Here is a 12318-nt window from a genome sequence, read left to right as displayed (position 1 = left end):
AAGAGAGCCAGGGAGAACCTCCATCCTCTAGTGGACGCAAGGGGGAACATTGCCACTAAGGATGAGGAAAAGGCTGAGATACTTAACGCTTTCTTTGCCTTGGTCTTTAATGGCCCAATAAGTTATCCCCAGGGTACTCGGCCCTCTGAGCTGGAAGACGGGGATGGTGAGTGGAATAAACCCCACATAATCCAGGAGGAAGCAGTTTTCGACCTACTATGCTGCCTGGACATCCACAAGTCTATGGGGCCGGATAGGATCCACCCAAGAGTGCTGAAGGAGCTGGCAGAGGAGCTTGCCAAGCCACTCTCCATCATTTATCAGCAGTCCTGGATAACAGGGGAGGTCCCAGATGACTGGAGGTTGGCAAATGTGACACCTATCTTCAAGAAGGGCCGGAAGGAGGATCCAGGGAACTACAGACCAGTCAGCCTGACCTCAGTACCGGGAAAGATTATGGAGCAGTTCATCTTGATTGTCCTCACCAGGCATATGGAGGACAATCAGGGTATCGGGCCCAGTCAGCATGGGTTCATGAAAGGCAGGTCCTGCCTGACCAACCTGATTTCCTTCTACGACCAGGTGACCTGCCTGGTAGATGAGGAAAGGGCTGTGGATGTTGTCTACCTGGACTTCAGCAAAGCCTTTGGCACAGTGTCCCACAACTTTCTCTGAGAGAAGCTGGCGGTTCATGGCCTAGATGGGTGTACTCTTCGCTGGGTAAAAAACTGGCTGGATGGTTGAGCCCAGAGAGTTGTGGTCAATGGAGTTAAATCACCAGATGGCAGCAGGTCACAAGCGGTGTCCCCCAGGGCTCAGTTCTAGGGCCAGTCTTGTTTAATATCTTTATCAACAACTTGGATGAGGGGATTGGGTGTACTCTCAGTAAGTTTGTAGATGACACCAAACTGGGTGGGAGTGTCGATCTGCTTGAGGGGAGGAGGGCTCTGCAAAGGGACCTGGACAGGCTGGATCGATGGGCCGAGGCCAACTGTATGAGGTTCAACAAGGCCAATTTTTTTGCTGCCTGGTGGAAAAAGACCTGGGGGTACTGGTTGACAGCTGGCTGAATATGAGCCAGCAGTGTGCCCAGGTGGCCAAGAAAGCCAATGGCATCCTAGCTTGTATCAGGAATAGTGTGGCCAGCAGGAGTAGGGAAGTGATTCTCCCTGTGGTAATGGGTGATAGGATGAGGAGAAATGGTCTGAAGTTGCGCCAGGGCAGGGTTAGGTTAGACATTAGGAAAAATTTCTTCACAAAAGGGTTGTCAGGCACTGGAATGGGCTGCCCAGGGAAGTGGTCGAGTCCCCGTCCCTCGAGGTATTTAAAAGACGGGTAGACGAGGTGCTTAGGGACATGGTTTAGTGGTGGGATGGCAGTGCTAGGTTAACAGCTTGATTATCTTAAAGGTAACCTAAACAATTCTATTCTATAATTCTAACTGATTAAAATATCTGCTGGAATGCCCCAGAAAAATATACTCTTTTATGAGCACGCCTTTTGCATATGGATACGAATATGAACATAGGAAAATATGAAAAATCCATGAGACTCTGAAGCAGATAATTAGCCTCTTATTGAAAGCTGTTTAAAAAAGACCAACTTGATTTGTGAACCTTTTGACTGTATAATTCCCATAAAATTAATTATGCTGCACATTCCAAAGAGTGGAACTTCAGCACTTCAAGGTTGTTCATGTTGCCTTTTTCATTCAGAGCCCTCAAAATAGATCACAAATATTAATTTATTACAACCCAGATTCTCACGAAAAAAAAAATAGTCTCCTTGCCCCTGCTTCTTTCCCTCTTACCTTTCAAAAGACTGCTGTTTCTCCAGACTGCTGGCAGTTCTCCAGACTGCTGGCAGCCCCAGCCCAGAAGCAAGCATTTTTCAGGGGCCTTTGGAAACACCTTCAGCCATACAGGCGAACCTTTCCCTATGGATAATTTCCACTGGAATGTAAGGATCTTAGGGAAGCCACCAAATCCTTTTTCTACACTGCTGAACTGCAGGGATTTTGCTGCAGAGGTGGCACCTAACTATACCTCAGGGGACTTGTAGGGGAATTTGTTAAGACTCCTGATGATAAAGGCCAATCATTATTGTCTTTATTTTTTTCAGATCTCAACAGGACTGTACTAACTGCTCTCTAGTCTGCAGCATGACGTGCTCTATTGAAGTGATAAGGCACAGAAATACACATTTTTCTGTATTGAGTGAATTGGAAAATCATGTGTTTTTAATTAGCTGTAAAAGGACACTACAGCAGCTGGTACTACAAAGCATATGAAAACACTTGCCTTGCTTTGGCTTTGCAGTTGGAGAATCAAACAGCTAAGTGCCTGCTTTTCTGCAGCAAGTGATGAATGTGAATTATGTGGACCAGAGAAGGCGTGGGGTTTTAAACACAGGCTCTTCCCATCTCACTTTGGTGCTGCTGGGTGGCTGCTAATTTATTCTTGCTCTGTTGCCTGTTTCTGGATCATTACTGAAACTGTGTAAGTCATAGACTCCCTGAGATGTTTTACAACATTTCTAGAATAACAGGCAGCTGGTGTACAGCAAGAGCACACCATACAGGCTCCAGTCCCCCCTACACTCGCATGCATGCTCCTGGGCAGGCAAGGGCAAAACACAGAAGCCTGCAGAAAATCTCTGGGGGGAAAAAAGATTTCCGCAGAGTGGGATTTCCACCTCCCTGTTATTCTGTAAACTGCTCTGCTCTGAAAGAAAGAGAGCAGGAATTGCAGGTGGCCAGGTGGCACATTTCCCTCCCCAGAGTCTCTGCTTTGGCTTCTGTGATGGAGAAGCTAAGAAGCTGTGCCAAATGTGCTCAGTTAATATTTCTTGAAGCTGGATGAATTTGCCTCACGTGCCCCGTGGTACTCATTTTAGGATGGCACAAACTTCCTCTCGGGCTTCAGCTTCCCAGCCATCAGCAATAGACTCACTCAGATGAAAGGGATGCTGCACAACAGTGTTGAAGTTTGGGATGGGCAAGCAGTGAACATTAACAGCAAATTAATATTTTCTGTCTTTTGCCACAGTTTGGCCTCAGCCTTTGAAAGTATATACAAGCAACTTTCCCATCATCCTCTACTTAATTCATGGATACATGGACTAAACCAGGCTTGAACTTTTCCATGTTGTTTTCCTCTCCTCACTATCACTGTCAGATTCTCATCTATTTGAAACTGGTAACATTTACGAAAGCTTGAGTTCCCTTCAGCGTCCAGTATCACCACTCCCAGTTAGCACTACCATGTTATTATGATTCCATGGAAGTGGAAGATGTATGTAAGTGCTAAATAGCCAGTATTACTTATTGGTATGAAAATTATACACCCTTCCAGATCTGTGCATATCAACCTTAAGGCTCTAGAAATGAGTCACATTTTTAATCATATGCATATAGTTTCATGTAGCATGTTCTGGGTACTCATGGTGAAGGGTTTCCATGTTTCGATAACTAGTCTGATGTTACTACAAAACACTTTGCCAAAGTGCTGAAATCCTGGCCAAAAATGCAGCCGCACAACCACAGACTGTCTTACCAAAGTAATTATAGGTGCTTCCTTTGGTACACCTTCCAGACTGATTCCTCTAAGGCTCTTTCTCCTCCTCCCAATTTCTGTGCAAGTCACTACACTTTCAAAACACTACTATAGGTTTTTTCATTGTTCTAACAAACATAACAGAAGGTGAATTATTTACCATAAGGGGTAGCAAACACATACTCTTTGAAAAATTTCCAGGTCAATGATCAAAAAATATTACCCGCATCCTAAAGATGGAGTTCCATGAATTGGCACAGTGCTGATTTGTCTCTGTTACAATGTGAAGAAATATCTTTTTCAGCTCATTTGATACTCCATTGAAGAATTTCCTCAGTGTGTTCTCTATATGAGAACTGGACTCAATCAATTTCCATTAGTGAGAAAGCTATCTCTGGGGAAAAAAAAAAGAAGTTTTAACTCATCATAGCAGAAACACCATTTCATTTTTTTAAACCTGTCAAAACCTGTCAAAAATGAAATTCCTGTTGGTTTAAGCAGAATAAGTAACTCAGGTGGGGAGATACTAAGGATAGGTAAATGGGTATTTGTTTCTACTCACAGACTATTAACATTTGGTCTCTCAAAACTACTGAACTTCATTCTTCCATGTGTTTTCCTGTTTTGGAACCAAAATTTGGCATCAAATAAGCCAGTGAATGTGCTGGCTTTTCCCTATATTTATACATACACAACACCATAGGTGCCTGTCCGTATAGATCTCTCAGCAGCACTTGCTAATTCACCCATAGAGGTATGGTGGGTTGCCCTTGGCCAGCTGCCAGACACCCACCTGGCTCCTCTCTCAATCCCCTGCCTCAACAGGAAAGGAGGATAGAAAAAAAAGAAAGAAAAGCTTGCAGGTCAGGACAAAGAGATCACTCGCCAGTCACCCTCACAGGCAAAGCAGACTTGACTTGGCAAAAATGAATTTAATTTATTGCTAATTAATAACAGTGTTGGATGGTGAGAAATAAAGACAAAAACTAAAACACCTTCCCCACACCTTTCACCCTTTTTTTTCCCAGGCTCAACTTCACTCCTTGATTTCCAGCTCCTCTACCTTCCCCCCCAGTCCTGGGCAGCAGAGAAGGACAGTGACAGGGGCTGTGGCCAGTCCATGGCAGCTCCTCTCTGCTGCTCCTTCCTCCTCACGCTGCTCCCTGCTCTAGCATGGGGCCTCTGTGGGCTGCCGTCCTTCAGGATGAACCTGCTCCAGCCTGGGCTCTCCATGGGCTGCAGTTTCTTCAGGACATGTCCACCTGCTGCGGTGTCATCCTTCCCAGGGGCTGCAGGGGAAACCCTGCTCTGGTGCCTGGAGCACCTCCTCCCCCTCCTGCTGTCACCTTGCTGTTCACACTGTTGCTTCTCACAGCTCTTAAAGATTTTAAAGTGTTTTTGCCTTTCTGAAACACTCTGTCCTGGTTTCAGCTGGGATAGAGTTAATTTTCTTCCTAGTAGCTGGCATAGGGCTGTGTTTTGGATGAGAAGAATGTTGGTAACACCCTGATGTTTTTAGTTGTTGCTCAGCAGTGCTTACACAGAGTCAAGGACTTTTCAGCTTCTCATACCTCCCTGCCAGTGGGGAGGCTGGAAGTGCACAAGAAGCTGGGAGGGGACACAACCAGAACAGCTGACCCAAACTGGCCAACAGGATGCTCCATACCATATGATGTCATGCTGAACAAAAACTGAGGGGTGTTGGCCGGAGGGGGCTCGGCCACTGTTCAGGAACTGGCTGGGCATCGGTCAACAGGTGGTGAGCAATTGCATTGTGCATCACTTGTTCTGTATATTCTTTTATCATTATTGTTATTTTTCCTTCCCTTTTCTGTCCTATTAAATTGTCTTTATCTCAACCTGTGAATTTTACTTTTCTTCTGTTTCTCTCCCCTGTTCCACTGGGAGGGAGGGAGTGAACGGCTGTGTGGTGTCCAGCTGCCTGCCAGGTTAAACCAGGCCACATATATTCCCCGAGGCACCAGGAGCATGGCTGCAGGGCTCAGCTGTGTCCTGCTGTGGGGTGGCTGTGCCTGCCAGGAGGAGAGGCTGCAGCACCACCCCACCAGCCCCTCACCACCGACACCTGGCACAAGAGGTAAAGAGAGTCCTAAACCCACAGTTTGACACACCTTAAAAATGCATGACCTATTCTTAAAAGCATTTGAAGTATGTTGAACAGATTTTAAAGGGATACGGCTATCTAGATACTCTGAGGTAATGGAGCTTGGCCTACACATTTGAAGTTCATACAGTGCACTGGAATAATACTTGCTTAATGTTTACTTTTACAACTTAGAATCAATTAAAATATGTGCTTTGAGACCTGAACCTTACCAACCTGAATAATCTGAAAAAATTTTATCAGTTTAAAGTATTCAACTATAAATGCCTAGAAATTTATGCTGAGCAACACAACCTGCAAGCCGACCCTCTCCCAACTTCTCTGTTACTGTGTCACCATCTACATCTGATTGATGGTGCTTCAGTACGTCAAAGTCTGAGATTAATAATCAAGTTCCTACATCTTGGTCACCTGATTTTGAAGGAAGGAGTGTGATTTGAATTGTGGAGGTTAAAAAAGGAAAACATCTTTCTTGTCTTGTGATGGCTGAAAGGTCATTCTTGAGCACAAGTGGTTTAAATAATTTATCGTGAGCTACTGAGTCATAACAGAGTTACTGATCTGTCTTTTACTATGGTGACATTCTATTTTTCAACTCTGCATTTTTTTTATTCTGCACTAGGATTAAATAGCTCTCAATCTGCAGTGACCAGAAATGCTTAAGCACGCTGCAACTGCATAATGATGCGTCAGATCTGTACCTTTCGTAGTCTGACTAGCAGAGAAATGCCTTGATGGGGCTACACGCTAAAAAGAAGTGTTTTGCCTGGGAACAGCATGCCTCTATCAGCTTTGAGCACTTCATTTATTTTCTAAGTAGCCTGTGCATACTCACTTTGCAACAGCAAATGGTTTGAGACTCCAATGCTGATCTAGTTTTTGCATTTCTCTTTTGGCACTGAGGGTCTTCACACCTCGTTAAACTTGTCTTCTTTATTTTCTGTGCTTCAGTGTTCTGTGCAGTCTGTGTGTGTGTGTGTGTGTGATATATCCCTTACTATATCTTTTAGCAACTCTGAAAGATTGCCTAGAAGTTAAAAGAATTCTCACAGCTGCTAGTATTTCACAAATTTCATTTTGTCTTCAAGGCAAATATCAACTATCAAAATATTTTTGTTTTCCCCACCTAACTTAAAATTATTTATATATACTGAGGACAGTCTCAATATTTTCTCAAGAGATTGTAGAAGTTTGCCTCCTTGAAAAGTGTATCTACCAAACATGTCTTTCCAGTTTCTGACTACTTTGATTGTAAAACCTTCCTTCACCATAACTGCAAATGCTTCTAACTGCTGTGTAAAACAGCCCAAACACCTTTCCTCAGAAAGACTACACAATCCTCCTCTTCCCTCTGCTTCCTTGTCTCTTCTTTTGACCCTAAACAATGATTACGGACAGGAGCTAAGGCCTCTGTGGGAATATGGGTCTCATTATGAGAAAAAGGTCTGCTCAGCAGAATTTCTGTAGTTCAAGAAATGAGGAGTAGTGTAACACTGTTGTATAAAATAAAAAGTAGAGGAAAAAAGAAAAACTCACATAAAAACGGAAAGGAAACACCAGATCGGGTCATGAAGCTGTTGGGCTCCATGCAGAGCTGGCCCCTAAGGTGGTTGTGTTTTGGTGACATAGCCTGGCTGAGGCCAGCAATTCTTCTGGGTCCCTCTGTGTGGGCAAGGGGTCCACGGGCTGCCACAAATTTCCACCCTTCCAAGTCTGCAGCCCAACTGCCCCTTCGAGCCCACAGGAATCTCTCCTCATGCAGTTTCCTCTCACCTGTCCTGCGCAGCCGGTCCTGCCCAGGCTGAGCTGGGGCATCCTTAGGAGTCTGTTCCCCCAGCATGGAAAGAGGTGGAAGCTAAAAACAAGCAAGGTGAAAAAATATGGGAAATCATAACACTGAAATGAGCTATGGAAAATCTGGTTTTAAAAGGGAAGCACTGCTGTTACTGGGAGTGTACACTCAATTTCTACTTCTGCTGGGCATTAACAGGTGCCAGAGGAGGAAGGTGGTATATATGTTGTATTACACTGAGAAAGACAACTTCATTTCTACTTACTTCATTATTAGATCTGCCATTGCTATTGCATCCATTTCAAAATTTGGGAATATTAAGTTTACAAAGGTCTTGAAAGGGTTAATTAATTCTTTTGGAAGTGTTCCCCATTGTGTGAAATCATAGCGTTATAAAAATCAAATTATTATGTTGCCAAATAATAGGCCTAGAGCTTGAATTTCAGTCTTGACTAGACCAGTTTTATGTAGACAAGGCCCCATCTAAACACACTTTTCTGCTTGTGCATGTTTGTCTCACAAACAACCAGTCAGACATTATATCCAATGAGATTTGAAATAATCTATCAGCTTGGAAAATTGTGAACTACTGTCATCTTCATTGGACATTCTCTGAAACCGTTATGAAACATGAATGAAACCGTACTCTTTAGCTGTATTAAACAGCAGAAAACTCCACAAATTGTGTCTCATTTTTTCAGATGTGCTTTGTGGTTGGCTTTAGTGTGACCTCTATCATTCGCCATTAACATGATTTTGATTTTGCTTGTACTCCAAGCATCACCTGACTTCATGGAGCGATGTGTGGTTTGCACTGATTTAGATGATGGAAAATCAGATAAAATGCACTGTGAGTAGAATGTGCCAGGCTAACTTGATCCCTTTTTTTTAGATGAGATAATTTTCTTCACAAGGGTAATTCTCCAGACTGGATCTATGTGGAGCTCAGTAATGGTTTTGGCACAGTGACACGTGGGGAATTGTTAGTTAAGCTGAAGAGGATGAGGATTAGTACAGGAATGTCAATACAGTAAGGCACAGGCAAAAGGGGAGACACTGAGGTGTGTTGTGCTGACAGACTGTCAGCTGGATGGATACTGCTGGTGAAATTCCTCATGGAGCAGCAGTTGCTCAGCCTTGGCCAAAGGGAGGGATCTGCCAGCTGAGGCTGTTGGTGAGATGATGTTCAGAGGCATCTGCCAATGCTGACTGATGAGTATCTGGTGATTGGAAAAAAAACCTGGGGTGACTGTAGGGTCATAGTAAAGCATAAAGTAAGAAATACAATAGGACAAAAGAGGATAATGCAGGTAGGAGCTAAAGATAGGAATTTTGGCCATGAGATGGGGGGTATCACCTGGAAACAAAAGAAGCAAAATAAATACCTGTCAGTACTATTTGGCCAGAGGGTAGCTATTATGCCAGCAAGGTGATGGAGCAGTGAAAACAGCAAGGTGAACGCCAGCTTACAGTCCACGGCACTCTCACCACTTCTGAGCTCTTTCTAACTGGTCATATTTAGCACCTTGTCTAAAACCGATACATAATTTCACCCATATGGAAGGAAACTCAACTCAAAAGTAAAGATGATATACAAATGCAGCTTGGATAAGCAGGAGAGAAGAGGACGTGTTACAAAAAAGACTAGGAAAACACGTTTAGCCTAGCAAAACTATGAAGGGGGCATTATAAAGATCTTAAAACACAGAACAGTGAGCTAGCTTAAGTCAAAGTCAGTATCATCAGGTAAGACACATGGTTGTAAAGCATTCAGAAATAAATTGAAGCTTAAAATTAGAAGTTCCTAACTATTATGGACATGAGGTTCTGATGTCGCAGAGAAGCAAAAAAGGAGGGAGCAAAACATAAAAGATGTGCATAATCATTTGAACTTCTGAACAAAACTGTGTGATTCCTTATTCCATGTGATGAATGACATGATGGATGAGGAAGTGGTGCTGCCCAAGAAGGTCCTTCGAGGATAACTTAGGAGTGCTCATTAGAGATAACTGAGTTGATTTCCTAATGAGCTCGTTTGGATCTTAGCTGCAAATATACAACCACAGAGCATCCAGAGGATGACTGCAGAGATTCTGGGAATGGCAGTGGCATGCACACAGGCATGACAAGTGCAGGAGGCCAAGGATGGAGAATCAGCATCAACAAAGACGAGGCTGCAAATTCAGTGGTCCTCAATGTGTAACAAAAAGTGTGTGCTGTGCATCAGCTTGTCCAGCTGTCCAGCCTCATGGCGCTCACTTGTACGTCCCCACCTTTTTTGCAGTGCTGTTCTCTGCGAGGGCTGGCATGCTCATGGTGACTTGGTCTTGATCCTCCAGCGAGTCCCACATGGCAGGTAAGTTCTATGTTGTTCAGTGAGAGGACAAATAAATCAAGACGTTGAGAGATGTGCAACTTCTGATGCCAGATTTGCTTCTTATTCCCATAGATACCTCCTGAAAAATAATTGAGTAATATTTCCTAGTTAGGAAAAAAAAAGCAAACAAAACAACAGTCTTCTAACAATGTTCACCTCTGTCCCTTCCTAAGAATATATTGTAAAGGCTCCTGTTATACCTAGGAGCTGTACCACACCAAGGAGCTGTGCTAAGCAGGTTTGAACCTCTGGTCTCTGCTCAGCCAAAGATCTTGTTAAAGTCAACGGATTTTTTCTGTAAAGGGTACTATTTAGCAGTGTCACTGCAAAATTTATTCCCCTACCCTAGGCTTCCCTAAACAGTTCCTTGACTGTCTTGACACATACTCCTTTATACAAGACATTCTCCAATATGTGTTTTCTAGGTTCATTGATTCTAATGTGTATACACTTGCTTTAAAGGCTCATTTTGCATGACTCAAGGTTAAATATATTTATGGTACACAATTGTACTAGGCAGCTGGGTCCTGATTTATAAGGTATTGATATGTGTCTTAAAGCAAGGCAGATTCAAAGCCAAGCTGATCTCGGCTTGCTTTGAATCTTAAAAAAACCCGTATTTTCTAAAATACATTCTGCATTATATACATAGATGATTTTTGCCACAACCTCAGAAAATAATGAGAGTTTGGTAGATACAAAGCTTTGTACTTTTTGACCCTGGTTTAATCATACTGTGATTTACCATTTGTAATTATTTCCCCCCACCCCCCCATATGAATGGTCCATGTATGAATATATTACCCACCTCTTAGCTGTATTTTATGTGCTCACAACTGGGAAGCCCGTAAGCAAATGTAACAGCTAATGCAAGAGACAAAGAGGAAAAGATCATCAAATTATCTAGGATTTTTTTTTTCAGCTACAGCTTCAATGGCATAAAAGAAATGTATTATATCTAATAAAATCTTAAAAAATACGGGTGTAACAGCACTGACACGCAAGGGGTGCTGAGCCCTCAGCAGCTGAGGTGCAGAAACTCCAAGGACAATCCCCTCTCTGAAGGGTCATCTGAGACAACTCAGCCACCGGGGCTGCTCTGAAACCCCAGCCTAGTGTTACAGGGTACAGTGTTATTTCTGGCACTATTTTTAGGTGCAAGGTGAAAGGAAAAGCATAGATGGGCAGTAAAGCAAATGTACGCGGAGCTCAGGAACAGGGGAATCTTTGCACACCAAAAGGTCTTGATTTTGTGTGTGTAAGAACTTTCTTTTTTTTATTTTCTTATTCATCCCATGGGTATTTTTTAGGGAGTTATGAATTACTCATTGAATTCATTGAAAACCAGCAGGTTTCTAATTTATATTTTAAGTGTTGAAAATTTAGTACCCCAAATTTTATATATACTTTTACAGTCTCTGGCCACGACTACTTGTCACTGAGGAACCTACTGCATGTTCTGTGAAAATCCTGGCGCCAGGGTGTGGGACACTGCCCCTCACATGCATGATGGCAGCGCAGGGCTGGCATCGAAAGGAGCAGGGCTGCATGTGTAAGGTGCAGGGTGGACCCCAAGTTTATGAAATTTCTTTCTGAAGGTAGTAGATAATTGAAATAATAGTGTTTATAGAATTAATAGAGAATTAGAACCTTCCAAAGTATATACCACTGTTCTATTTATATTTTCCAGAGCACAAGTTTGTAAACTTTTCTCTTACGTGTAACCACGAAATACACTAGCAGGCAAACAGAACACGCCCTGCTCCCTCGTGCCATAGCAACCTTACAGCAAGCAATGTGGACTGCAAAAACAAGTACTAAATTCTGAAATTCCTTTGTGTTGCATGATTTCAAGTTAAATTTATTAATCTGTCATGACAGAAGAAACCCAGCGGTGTGAGACACCTCAGTTTGCTGTAATAATTTATCACGTGCATTTACAGGATCTTGTAAAATGCAGAGGATATGTTATTCTGGTTCAATGTGTTTTAATTGTGCATAAGCATACATTAGTACATTATTTGGCTTCTTTCTGTGAGTTTGTAGCATGCCCTGATTAGCTGAAAGGGGAGAGTATTTTAAGCAGGCCTTTTGAAAGATTGCTAGAAATTAATCAATACCATATTAATATATATTGCAGAGCTATATGATGATACATGACTTGGTTGATGTTATATGCTCCATTAAGAGGTGTATTTAATATGCAACGAAAAATTATTTACTTTCCACGTGCAGGACCACAGTCTTCAAGCCATAGCTGCTCATATGTCTCAATTAAAACCAATAAAAATAGATAACAACAACAACAAAAAGAATAAGGGAAAAGAGACCATCGCAGACTAATGGAAGACTTCCCCGCATAATCTCATTTTCTGTGAGTCATTTCTACTCCGCAGGCAGTTTGCAAGGGCAGGAGACGGTTTGTCCAACCATGTTTTATGCTCCCCGCACCCCGGGGCAGGGGCCGCAG

The sequence above is a fragment of the Egretta garzetta genome, unplaced genomic scaffold, assembly GCF_000687185.1.
Source record: "Egretta garzetta isolate BGI_Z169 unplaced genomic scaffold, ASM68718v1 scaffold248, whole genome shotgun sequence".
In the NCBI taxonomy this organism is placed as follows: Eukaryota; Metazoa; Chordata; class Aves; order Pelecaniformes; family Ardeidae; genus Egretta; species Egretta garzetta.
Note: the sequence above shows the minus strand (reverse complement) of the source record.